A 14181-nucleotide genomic window follows, 5' to 3' on the forward strand; every position below is an offset into this window, starting at 1 on the left:
GAATCTGTCGATTTGCCCTTGAGCAAGCCATTTAACGCTAACTGCTCCTGTAAGTCGCTCTGGATAAGATGATCTGCTAAATGACAAAAAATGTAATGACACAGTAGTGCTAGGAGGAGGGCTGAGAGTGTTATAGAAACCCAGTTGCTGTCTGAAGAGAGTGGTATTCAGTCTTCGATGGATGGGTCTCTTCTCGGACTGCAGTAGGTAGTTTCTCACTGAGAGACCAGAACAAAGAAACAACCTGAATGTCTGCAGTAGTCTTCTATAGTAATATCCTACTCTTTGCTCCTAGTCCTGGGGGGCTGTAGGCTTTTGTCTCAGCCTAATGCTACATAGATAAATCCCACCATTAAGTACTCTACGCAGACGGAGTGTCATAGCACACACAATTGCCTCAAGGACTATGATGCTGGTTGTTCACGAGAAAGGAAAGACCAGGCAAACAGAGATGGCAGAGTGGAGAGGTCTGACATCATTCATGCAAAGGGAGAACGGCCCCATTCACTGCATTATAAACATGCAACAGGGCTTTACTCTGACACTAGCAGACACAGGAAGTGAAGAGATGATAGAGATGTGTGTAGTAACTTAGGGCCAAGATAAGACTACCCTGCAGCTTACAGGATATATCAGGGGCCTTTTGTTCTCCAGGTATGAGTTAGCCATAGGCACAGCCTAATCTATAACGTCTATTACATTTACGTTTGAGTCATTTAGCAGACGCTCTTATCCAGAGCGATTTACAGGAGCAACTAGGGTTAAGTGCCTTGCTCAAGGGCACACCGATTTTTCACCTAGTCGGCTCAGGGATTCAAACCAGCAACCTTTTGGTTACAGGTCCAATGCTCTTAAGCGCTAGGCTACCTGATGCCTTCATTAAGGAGGGGAAACACAAAACTGACCTCAGATCAGTGTTTATGGCAACTTCATCCTGCTCCTCCTTTTTGTGTCTTTTGGGATGAACAGCAGGACAGTTAGCTGATAAAGCATTCACTTTGAATTTCCCTTTTTGAGTATCCCTCTCCCGGTCCCCCTGCTCTTTGGTGTATCTATCTCACCACTTCACCCCCCTGAGTACTTTGGAGTAGGATGAAGTTGACACTGGTCTAAGGTCAGTATGGTTAGCATTTGGGCAGAGCAAGGTAAACTAAGCTGATCCATTATCTGTTTGTAGAGGAAACCTAAAAACTCACATCTCCCCACTTCCCTCTCACACAGAGCATGCATTTAGGTGAGCTGTGGTCATTTCCCATTTGGAGATGAACTAGATTAGAAGACTGAAATTGAACATTACACCAAGGGTGGGGTCTCAATCATACATGCCCAAGGGCAGGCTATTCACGATGGTATGATATTGCTGATGTAGAGACAGTTTGCTTCTGTTTTATATTCTGACCTGCTATGAAGAGAGAAGGGGATATGGCCTCGATCACTGTGCATGTGAATAGGGCTCCTCAGACCCATGCCTATGGCAACTGATCTGGGATCAGTTCTACCTATTAAAGTTCTGACTATGGCCATTGTAAGCTCAAAAGCTAGTCGGATCCTGTTACAGGTATTGAAGGCAAGAAGCAACCACAAGACCTAGGGACCCTGGCATGTTGGTGCTGCTTTGCCCCTTGATGGTCAGTGGTTATAGATATGCACTGGGTTCCCCTGGCGTGTTGAAGGGCGCATGCCCGCTGCGGTGACGCCGCAGCTCCATGTGTGTTGAGAAGCGCATTATTTGGCAACAGAGGCGGTAGCGGGGAGGGCAGAAAAGATACAGGGTATACCCTGAATTTTAAAAAATACATCGAATAATTGCAGCAGATTGTCACCCTAAATACCTTGGACGAAGCGCAGTCGACGGATCGCTGTCGAATCGACCGAGTAAGTTGATTGAGATGTTCCGAAGTTTTTTGGGGGAAGTGGATTGAGGGAAGCCTTTTATTTGGACTTATCGAGAGCCAGCTCCTCTTCCTCCACCTATCTGTGACGATAGAGAAACTGATGGGCTGTTGAAAAGTAGCACTTCTCCGCAGAATGAAAGCGCTACGGTTGGGAACGGGCTTCATACGTTTATAGAAGTTGCATCTCCAGGCTTTATTGTTATGTCCACACATAGTTTGACAACATTTCGTATTTTAATTTCACTTCGCCAATATAATTTTAGAATGGGCTTGATCGAACAGAGACTGTCAATCTGGATTGTCGTGGACTGGGAGTTCAAATTATTTTTAGAGCAGCACTTTGTTACATGGCTAGTTACTTAGTTATCTTTTTTGTCAACCCAGGTAGATGGCTTGCCAGTGTGAATATTCATTATCACGAACTACTTAACACATGTAATACGTTATACTATTATTTAAGTAGAAAGCGAATACATTTAGCAGGCTTTGGAGTTTACATTTTCCTCTGGGCACATTCTCCCCAACGAAGGCAAGCTAGCCCTAGCTAACGTCCTGGTAGCTACTTGTTTCTTTTACGCCTGCTACGTTAGGTTAGTAAGTTACTTGATTGGCTTTATCGTAGGTCCGGGTACCTGGTTGTTGTTTATTTTGTCATACAAAAAAACGTCGCTACCATAACTCAATTTGAGCTTTTCATGTAACTTAAATGCACCAAGTTGTGGTTTCGTGAACTGCGTGTTGGTGTTTCACTTTTTTGGGGCAAATAACTGGACAGGTACTGGTAGCTAGTAACGTTAAGATAGCAAGGTGGCCAATAATAATTCATTGGTGTTATTTATGCTAGCTGGCAGCTAGGTTATTTTCATGGTTGCGCGATTTATAAACATGTTGTGGTCGAACGTGACGCCGGTCAGAATACAGCGTGGGCTGTGTTTAGTTTTTAAAGGGGGGAGTTTGCGTGTTCGTGAATTTTGATGGTTAATGTGGGTTTGACGGTGGCGTAATGGTGGACGGTGCCTTGGTCTGAGCCCCTGCCCTAGTCGTGGCACTTAACCCTACAGGCTGCCAGTGTTCTACTGTATCAAAATAGTCCTTGGTAATCTTCCTACTTCTGCAACGACCATGGTCTTCCTCCTCTTAAAGCTGAACGCACACACATTTACACAAACTCACACACACTTTCTCTCCTGCCTAGCGGTATGAGTCGGCTGATGCAGTGCAAAAGTAGCTGAGCCAGTCACTGTATTGTAAGGCATGCACAGATTCAGTGAGTTGTGTTCAGTTGTTAGTGACCGGTTCCTATACACCTCAGTTGTGTCCAGTTTTCTTTCGGCTGCTCGGGAAAGTGCTTTTTTTTAAATTAGCTTTTTTGTTCACTTTTATGTCAGTTTCGGGCTCACTTTGGTTGGTGAACTATAGGCCAATCACGCAGAGGATTCTTGTAGCCAGAGAGTGTCAGCTAAGAGTAGCCTCTGGGTATGGGTCCTTAGTTTTTCCTGTTCAGGTCACATAGTCAGGAAATACTCAGGCCCCTAGTTATGTGTAACCAAGTAGTACGCTTGGTTCCTGTTTTTTTTCTCCAACAATTAGCATATGAAAATGGTTTGCATGATAAGGCTATCTGCCTGCTGTAGTGCTGATTGGTTTATCTTCGGGATTCTAGAGTAATACGAAAGAGAGCTTCTGGAATGGTCAATCATTTGTTCGTCAGAGCAATCGCTTTGGGGGTTCTTTGCGATGTGTTATCACATGGTTGCATTAATAAGCACCCTAATGGAGGCAGAGATCTGTATACAATGACAAGATGCTCAGGTTTCCGCCCCAGCAATGGGAGTCGTTGTCCCAAAGGCAGGAAGGCAGGCGACAAGCATAGGTTCAAAAATAAGTCCATAGAAACGCATTGGGCTTATTTTGAACAGATTTTGGCGAGAGTCCAATCTATTGCTTTGCCTCCTCTGACGGGGGCATCTTTAATCAAGAGGACCTTATAGGGAAAGGGGGATACCTAGTCAGTTATGCAACTTAAATGTGGCTAACGCATTTAACCCAACTCCTCTGAATCAGAGAGGTGCGGGGGGCTGCCTTAATCGGCACCCACATCTTCGGTGCCCGGGGAACAGTGGGTTAACTGCCTTGCTCAGGGGCAGAACGATACATTTTTATCTTGTCAGCTCGAGATTCGATCCAGCAACCTTTCGGTTACTGGCCCAACGCTCTAACCACTAGGCTATTCACTATAATTATAGTTGTCCTCACATTGCCAGTGAGACATTCTGGGCACATTGTAATATGAACTTGGATGGAGAGTAGCAGAGTAGAGACTTTGTATCACTTGGCAGGCCTAAGCAGGCTGACATTTCAGGCAGTCTTTTCAAAGAGCTCTTACACTAAAAGGGCATAATTAATTTCACAGTATTATTCCAACTTCATAGTGTGGAAATATATATCAAACACAGGACAATCACGTTTTTGACTGGGTCTTTAACAAGTTAGGAGCACAACATAACATGTAATATTTTTTCAATCAATTTAGATATAGCCTATGGGCATTTTCATGTAAAAGGACCCATGATCACCAAAACGTGAAGTTCATAGGAGCATATCAAAATGGGTGTAAAATGAATGCTAAGAGTATATATTTTTGGGAAATGAAGGCTTAGATACTTATTTTTAAGATGTAAAATGGTTGAAAAATGTAAGTAAAGTCTTTTGATATATAACTCAGCAAAAAAAGAAACATCCTCTCACTGTCAACTGCATTTATTTTCAGCAAAGTTAACGTGTAAATATTTGTATGAACATAACACGATTCAACAACTGAGACATAAACTGAATAAGTTCCACAGACATGTGACTAACAGAAATTGAATAATGTGTCCCTGAACAAAGTGGGGGTCAAAAAAAAAAAAAAACAGTCAGTATCTGGTGTGGCCACCAGCTGCTTTAAGTACTGTAGTGCATCTCCTCCTCATGGACTGCACCAGATTTGCCAGTTATTGCTGTGAGATGTTACCCCACTCTTCCACCAAGGCACCTGCAAGTTTCCTGACTTTTCTGTGGGAATGGCACTAGCCCTCACCCTCCAATCCAACAGGTCCCAGACGTGCTCAATGGGATTGAGATCCGGGCTCTTCGCTGGCCATGGCAGAACACTGACATTCCTGTCTTGCAGGAAGTCACGCTCAGAACAAGCAGTATGGCTGGTGGCATTGTCATGCTGGAGGGTCATGTCAGGACGAGCCTGCAGGAAGGGTACCACATGAGGGAGGAGGAAATCTTCCCTGTAACGCACAGCGTTGAGATTGCCTGCAATGACAACAAGCTCAGTCCGATGATGCTGTGACACACCGCCCCAGACCATGACGGACCCTCCACCTCCAAATCGATCCCGCTCCAGAGTACAGGCCTCGGTGTAACACTCATTCCTTTGACGATAAACGCGAATCCGACCATCACCCCAGGTGAGACAAAACTGCGACTTGTCAGTGAAGAGCACTTTTTGCCAGTCCTGTCTGGTCCAGCGACGGTGGGTTTGTTCCCATAGGCGCCGTTGTTGCCGGTGATGTCTTTTTTTTTGCTGAGTTTATATACACAGTACGAGTCAAAAGTTTGGACACACCTACTCATTCCAGGATTTTTCTTACATTTTTACTATTTTCTACATTGTAGAATAATAGTGAAGACATCAAAACTATGACATAACACATATGGAATCATGTAGTAGGCAAAAAAGTGTTAAACAAATAAAAATATATTTGATATTCTTCAAAGTAGCCACCCTGTCTGGGGGTGAAAATTCCCTGTCTTAGGTCAGTTGGGATCACCACTTTATTTTAAGAATGCGAAATGTCAGAATAATAGTAGAGAATTATTTATTTCAGCTTTTATTTATTTCATCACATTCCCAGTGGGTCAGAAGTTTACATACACTCAATTAGTATTTGGTAGCATTGATCTTAAATTATTTAACTTGGGTCAAACGTTTCGGGTAGCCTTCCACAAGCTTCCCACAATAAGTTGGGTGAATTTTGGCCCATTCCTCCTGACAGAGCTGGTGTAACTGAGTCAGGTTTGTAGGCCTCCCTGCTCGCACACGCTTTTTTAGTTCTGCCCACAAAGTTTCTATAGGATTGAGGTCAGGGCTTTGTGATGGTCACTCCAATACTTTGACTTTGTTGTCCTTAAGCCATTTTGCCACAACTATGCTTGGGGTCATTGTCCATTTGGAAGACCCATTTGTGACCAAGCTTTAACTTCCTGATTGATGTCTTGAGATAAAAATAAATTATTCTCGCTTTTTCTCCCCAATTTCGTGGTGTCCAATTGTTAGTAGTTACTGTCTTGTCTTATCGCTACAACTCCCGCACGGACTCGGGAGAGGCGAAGGTCGAGAGCCATGCGTCCTCCGAAACACAACCCAACCAAGACGCACTGCTTCTTAACACAGCGCGCATCCAACCCGGAAGCCAGTCGCACCAATGTGTCGGAGGAAACACCGTACACCTAGCGACCTGGTCAGCGTGCACTGCGCCCGGCCCGCCACAGGAGTCGCTAGTGCGCGATGAGACAAGGATATCCCTGCCGGTCAAACCCTCCCTAACCCGGACAACGCTAGGCCAACTGTGCGCTGCCCCATGGGCCTCCCGGTCGCGGCCGGCTGCGACAGAGCCTGGGCTCGAACCCAGAGACTCTGGTGGTGCAGTGCCTTAGACCACTGCGCCACCCGGGAGGCCGATGTCTTGAGATGTTGCTTTAATATATCCACTTTTCCTGCCTTATGATGCCATCTATTTTGTGAGGTGCACCAGTCCCTCCTGCAGCAAAGCACCCCCACAACATGATGCTGCCACCCCCATGCTTCACGATTCGGATGGTGTTCCTCGGGTTTCAAGCCTTCCCTTTTTTCCTCCAAACATAACGATGGTCATTATGTCCAAACAGTTCTATTTTTGTTTCATCAGACCAGAGGACATTTCTCCAAAAGTACGATCTTTGTCCCCATGTGCAGTTGCAAACCGTAGTCTGGCTTTTTTATGGTGGTTTTGGAGCATTGGCTTCTTCCTTTGCTGAGTAGCCTTTCAGGTTATGTTGATATAGGACTCGTTTTACTGTGGATATAGATACTTTTGTACCTGTTTCCTCCGGCATCTTCATGAGGTCCTTTACTGTTTTTCTGGGATTGATTTGCACTTTTCGCACCAAAGTACGTTCATCTCTAGGAGACAGAACGCGTCTCCTTCTTGAGCAGTATGACGGCTGCGTGGCCCATGGTGTTTATACTTACCGGGCCGTCCGCACTACCCTCTGTAGTGCCTTGAGGTCGGAGGCTAAGCAGTTGCCATACGAGGCAGTGATGCAACCAGTCAGGATGGTCTCGATGGTGCAGCTATAGAACTGTTTGAGGATCTGAGCACCCATGCCAAATCTTTTCAGTCTACTGAGGCTTTGTCGTGCCCTCTTCACGACTGCCTTGGTGTGTTTGGACGATGTTAGTTTGTTGGTGAAGTCAATACCAAGGAACTTGAAGCTCTCAACCTGCTCCACTACAGCCCAGTCGATGAGAATGGGGGCGTATTCGGTCCTCCTTTTCCTGTTGTCCACACTGCCAGGTCTCTGACCACCTCCCTATAGGCTGTCTCATCGTTGTCGGTGATCAAGCCTACCACTGTTGTGTCGTCTGCAAACTTAATGATGGTGTGGGAGTCGTGCCTGGCCATGCAGTCATGGGTGAACAGGGAGTGCAGGATGGGACTAAGCTTGCACCCCTGAGGGGCCCGCCTGTTATGGATCAGAATGGAAGATGTGTTGTTACCTACCCTTTCCACCTGGGGCCGGCCCGTCAGGAAGTCCAGGATCCAGTTGCAGAGGGAGGTGTTTAGTCCCAGGGTCCTTAGCTTAGTGATGAACTTTGAGGGCACTATGGTGTTGAACGCTGAGCTGTAGTCAATGAATAGCATTCTCACGTAGGTGTTCCTTTTGTCCAGGTGGGAAAGGGGAGTGTGGAGTGCAATAGAGATTGCATCATCTGTGGATCTGTTGGGGTTGTTTGCAAATTGGAGTGGGTCTAGGGTTTCTGGGATAATGGTGTTGATGTGAGCCATGACCAGCCTTTCAAAGCACTTTTTGGCTACAGACGTGAGTGCTACGGGTCGGTACTCATTTAGGCAGGTTACCTTAGTGTTCTTGGGCACAGGGACTATGGTGGTCTGCTTGAAACATGTTGGTATTACAGACTCGGTCTGGAACAGGTTGAAAATGTCAGTGAAGACACTTGCCTGTTGGTCAGCGCATGCTCGGAGTACACGTCCTGGTAATCCAGCTGGCCCCCCGGCCTTATGAATGATAAATGTTGACCTGTTTAAAGGTCTTACTCAGATCGGCTACGGAGAGCGTGATCACACAGTCGTCCGGAACAGCTGATGCTCTCATGCATGCCTCTCATGCATGCTTCAATTTTGCTTTCCTCAACGCGAGCATAGAAGTAATTTAGCTGGTCTAGTAGGCTCGTGTCACTGGGCAGCTCAGTCTGTTATAGTTTGTAAATCCTGCCACATCCGACTAGCGTCGGAGCCAGTGTAGTACTATTCAATCTTAGTACTGTATTGATGCTTTGCCTGTTTAATGGTTCGTCTGAGGGCATAGCGGGATTTTATTTATAAGCGTCCGGTTTAGAGTCCCACTCCTTGAAAGCGGAAGCTTTCATTGTGAATGTTGCATGTAATCCCTGGCTTCTGGTTGGGGTATGTATGTACAGTCACTGTGGGGATGACGTCATCGATGCACTTATTGATGAAGCCAGTGACTGATGTGGTGTACTCCTCAATGCCATCCGAGGAATACCAGAACATATGTGCTAGCAAAACAGTCCTGTATGAAGCATTGCTTCATCTGACCACTTTCTTATTGACCGAGTCACTGGTGCTTCCTGCTTTAGTTTTTGCTTGTAAGCAGGAATCAGGAGGATAGTATTATGGTCAGATTTGTCAAATGGAGGGAGAGCTTTGTACGTGTCTCTGTATGAAGTAAAGGTGGTCTGGAGTTTTTCCCTCTGGTTGCACATTTAACATACTGGTAGAAATGAGGTAAAACGGATTTAAGTTTCCCTGCATTAAAGTCCTCGGGCGACTAGGAGCACCGCTTCTGGATGAGTGTTTTCCTGTTTGCTTATGGACGTATACACCTCATTGAGTGCCAGCATCGGTTTGTGGTGGTAAATAGACATCTACTAAGAATATAGATAAAATCTCTCTTGGTGAATAGTGTGGTCTACAGCTTATCATGAGATACTCTACTTCAGGTGAGCAAAAGCTCGAGACTTCCTTAGATTTTGTGCACCAGCTGTTTGCAAATATTCATAGACCGCCATCCCTTGTCTTACCAGAGGACACTGTTCTGTCCTGGCGAAAAGCTTAAAACACGCCAGCTGTATGTTATTCATGCCGTTGTTCAGCCACGACTCGGTGAAACATAAGATATTACAGTTTTTAATGTCCCGTTGGTAGGATATATGTGATCGTAGTTCGTCTATTTTATTTTCCATGGATTGTACTTTGGCTAAACCTTGTGCTTTTCATTGAGAGGCAGATATCCAAGACCCTTTCATTGGGAACAGAACTCCAAAACCCAAACTCTCAAACCAAAGCTAAAGCTGGATATCTGCCTCAATGAAAAGCACAAGGTTTCTGAAACAAGCTCATTGGTTAGTTCATTCTTGAATATCACAGGCTACAGATCTCAAGTTTGAATGGTCATTTTAAAAGGATTATTCTCATGTTTGAGGTGCTATTCATTTAATCCATAAATCCAATATGTTGTATAGCATTGCAGCATCCTTGCAAGAAAAGTGCGTATGTGTGCAGAGCTGACTTGCCTAGTTAAATTAAATAAATACAATTACCATCCTCAGTTTCAATGGCAGACCAGTCCAATTCTCCATGTAAGGAGTTGATATTATCATTTCACTTCCAAAATGCTGTTCTAATAGCCTCCTAGCTTCCCTGTAACCCACCCCAGCTTCCATATGATGACAGCTGCAGACTAGTTCTCTTGCTTGACCATTTGTATATTGCTCTAAGAAATAAATATTGTCTTGACTCCTGTCAGCTTTGCTGTCTATACTGTGCTCAAAGGCTCTTATGAATGACTGGAATTTCTCTGACAGGAAGTAGTGACAACCTTTGCTGCTTGACAATGAGTTCAGTCACTTTGCTTTGTCTGTGTAGAACAGCAGCAAATATAACCTGCTCAGAATTGTTTGGCATATTGGTGCCACCTGTTGGCCATGAAGATATATGCTGGTGGCTACTCCTAGGCCATACATCTTGACTGCGCTTTGGGTTCAGGCGAGGACTAGTGTACATTTCATCCTCCTCTGGTGAGTTCTCCACAGAAGACGGATTGACCTTTTCCAGGGTTCTAAGAGGCCTCATTATTCTGGACTCCTCATGATATACGTTCATGCAAATCCTTTTGTGTCTTTGGTCCCATTTGTAAGGAATCTTCATGTTCTTCCAGAACTTTTACTTTGGCATTAGATGGGCTTGCATTTCCAGGTTTTCCTTTTTGTCATTTAGCTCAGCTAGTATTTCTGCTTCTGAGTGCTTCTGCCTTGGCCAAGAGGGCCATCCCTTATCCTAGTTGAAGTTGTGGAGGAAGCCTTTGAGGATCTCCTAGAGTTTTTTGACGCACTGTCATCGGCATCTATTTCAGGGTGATGTTCAGTGACCAAAGATTTTGCATCACCAAACCATTTATCCATAAATTCAACAAACCTTATCATTTTTGAGTCAAACCAATCCATTTGATCCCCACCCATGTCATCATCCGATAATAGAGCTTGAACGGATTTATGAAGCTGTATTTAAGAAAAAAAATGTTTTATTTATTTAACCTTTATTTAACCAGGAAGGGCTCATTTGAGATTTGAAATCTCTTTTTCAAGAGCGTCCTGGCCAAGATAGGCAGCACCAAGTCATTACACAATTACAGACAGACAACAATGAAAAACTACAGGTAATCTAGTAAAAAAAACTATAGAATTCACAAGAGTATAACAATAAAACAGCAAATTTAAAAACTTTGACAGGTCAGGGAATCAGCCTCAAAATCCTTCATCAATGATTTAAAAACACCAATCGGGACAAGTTCTTCCAGATTTAAAAGTATTCTGTAAGGCGTTCCCAGCTAATGGCGCGGAGTACATAAAAGCCCTTTTTACCAAGTTCAGTTCGGACATTTGGAACAGTTTTTCTTTTTTTGTGTGTTTTTTTTGGGATGGATCAGCTTAATATTGCGGAAAGAATGTTGCTTCCAATGTAATTGTCTGCATCATTTCCAATCCCCCATATTTTTGGGGGTAAATATATATATCCATACACTCATGCATACATATACACATATATACATACACAGACCTATATAGACATACATACTTTTTTTAACGAATATACCTTTATTATTATTCCCCGCAACCCTACCACCGCTCCCCCAATTGGAGTAAACTAATAAACACTTCTGCTTTTACCTTCAATTTATACATCTTATACCCATTTTACAGACACAGTCTACTTTATAATAGTTCTCTCTTGTTTGTTCTTAGTCCTTCCTCTATTTCTGTTGTCCATCCAGTTTGATTTCCACTTGTAACTGTGCTATTTCACAAAAGCTCCGCACCTATACACATTTCACAGATCCCGTATGCCCTACATTGTTTATCTTGTTATTAGTCCCACCCTTCAGTTCCACTCAACCCTTCCCATCTATCTTCCAACATCATCCATTTAAAAGAAGCTTGGATCATCCATTATTCGGACCGTATAGGTTAACAAGCCATATTTGTTTATTGTCCAATAACATATTTAAAATAATCCATCTACCTTGAGGATCTGTTTGGACAATTTGCACATTTGGATCAAAATTATTGTTAATATAAAACCATCCACCCCTTTTTGAATTTTCTTTGCCCATTGGGATAAATATATTTTGCCCCCCCAGTTTTTTCCACAAAAACTTCATCTAAAACTGTTTGAATGGGTTTCCTGTAAACAATAGATATTTATAATCCTTCTCTTTTAGCCAGGTAAAATACTGATCGTCTTTTCTTATTATCTGCTAAGCCATTACAATTGTAACTGGCTATACTTATATTTCCCACTTACCATAATGAGACACACCTTTCATTCTTTTAATCAGACTATATTTTTTGTAAACGTACTATTAAAAAGTAAACATAATGATTGAGTGTCTATATAGTTGTACCATGATATTTGCATTTCTACTAAGTTAAACCTCCAATTGGTCCCTACTAATTCCATCCGCTAAAAGGGCCTTCATCTCGAGATGGCTTGTCATCCCAATGGCCCGGCAGACCACCCTCGACCCCCTGTATCCCATACCTGAACCGACTGGGATCCATTCTTTGAAAAGAGATCATACAGTGCCATTACCGGAATTGAAGTAGATCAATTGCCATATGCATTTCCATTGCCCTCACCTCGATTTGTATTATATATATATCTGTGGATCATCCTCTATTGTCCCTAACATCTTTACTTCTTCCTTCGCAAACAGTTGTGATAACACACATACACCCACACACACTCAGCCCTTACCCCACACAACCATAAGCTCACTTTCTCAATTAATTGCACCATCCCAGAGCCCAACTCAAGATGCGGTCATGATTTACAAATGCACTTGCAGTTGCAGCTGATTGAGAAGGCCTGCAAGACCGCACTCAAAAATGAGCAAAAATGAGAGATTTATTTACCCTGTCACATCCTATTATAATGGAGGTCAAATGTACACCTTATTCCTGAAACACCCACAATACGGCCACCCGTCTGACCATGTCCCCACGCATCTCCATGCAGTCCGACTTTTTGATTTGTCCGCCAGGGCCACAATAATATACCCCCTCTCTGAATGTCCAGTGACCCCCTCCCCATGGGTTACTGCAGCTAGTGTTGCCAGCACTGCCACTGCCTGGTTGTGGGCACCCACCGGAATCCCCACCGGCTAGGTACAAGGTCGTCAAGGTTCTCATTAAGCAGCTTTGAGAAATTTCCTTGTATATTATGCTCTCCCTTTAGGGGGCTTTGGCTTTGCAGGACCAACCCTGCCAAGCAGGCTCAAATCTTGAGGGGCAGTGCTGCTCTTTGGTCTCTGACCTCATTTTAGCTGCATACAGACCGCTACAGCGAGCACATAAAAACAGTTAGGGACTTCTCACTTAGTATCTGGGTCAATTCAGGTGGGTGTCCTAGGGTATAGGGCCATGGACCATACCATTAAAATAGGATTAAATAAATAAATTAGATATAATTTCTTTTTTTTTAATTTAAAAATGTAGTTCTCCATATAGACATAAATAAATAAGACGTATAATTCATTTATAAAGTATATCTCATCCTGAACAACATTGAAAGCCCTCTCATACCCGGCTCACAGCAATTAACATTGGCTCTGTGATATGCAACCATTTCATTTACTCACTCACTCAACTTTCCAAACATAACAAATAAAATAAAAAAATAAACACAAACCATACCATCCACACATACTGTGCCTTTCTGTTTACTTAGTTTTTATCTTCACTATGTTGAATTAGTGCTTGTGTGTTCAATTAGTTATATGTGAAGATTTATAGAAGGCTATATTTTTTATGTATTGTTTTACAATCAGTAACCGGGCTTGAATTGTGTTTTATTTCCCTCGTCTATGAGAACTTTGTTAATTTTTAAAATAACCATGGAGTAGTCTTTGTGTCTCTGAACAACTGGTTATCAATATATAGTTTATCAACGACGAGAGCTTACTCGTTCGCTTTTAATCTATTTTCTTTGAAAATTGGATACAGAACTTTGCGCCGTTCTGCAATTTCCTTCGGAAACTGATCATTCATGCCAATTTTTGGTCCCAGCAAGTCTTTTACCCAGGCTTTTAACCATTATTTTATCTTTAAATGAAGCAAATTTGGCAACGATTGGGCGTTCGTACTCTTGCCCTTCTCTGTCCGAAGCGGTGAACACGTTCAAGTTGGATTTTTGTTGATAACTTCGGCGTGGAATCTGAAGCGCTGTAAGAGGGGAACTCTCTAACTATAGATTCAGGAACTTCTCCTTCTTTTTCTTTGGATACCTGTAATTACCAAATTCTCTCTCATGGATCAAGTTTGTATGTCCAGTAAGGCTTCCTTCAGAACGGTGTTCTCTTTTTAATTCCATTCATTTCGGTTTCAATCTTATTGACTGTCCCTTTTAGCTTGTGTGTTTCCTTCTCAATGTCC

The 14181-nt window shown here is 43.3% G+C and overlaps 1 protein-coding gene across 6 annotated transcripts in view; it reads left to right on the forward strand.

Annotated features, from left to right (window-relative positions):
* Positions 1-1698: 1698 nt before the first annotated feature.
* LOC111979376 (transcriptional repressor p66 alpha) overlaps positions 1699-14181 on the forward strand; it is a 44995-nt gene continuing 32512 nt past the window's right edge. For all 6 annotated transcript variants that reach the window (XM_024009867.3, XM_070448764.1, XM_024009869.2 and 3 more), the window contains exon 1: positions 1699-1875. The gene's annotated coding sequence lies outside the window, so the exon portion shown is untranslated. The remainder of the gene's footprint in view (positions 1876-14181) is intronic.

The sequence above is a fragment of the Salvelinus sp. IW2-2015 genome, linkage group LG19, assembly GCF_002910315.2.
Source record: "Salvelinus sp. IW2-2015 linkage group LG19, ASM291031v2, whole genome shotgun sequence".
In the NCBI taxonomy this organism is placed as follows: Eukaryota; Metazoa; Chordata; class Actinopteri; order Salmoniformes; family Salmonidae; genus Salvelinus; species Salvelinus sp. IW2-2015.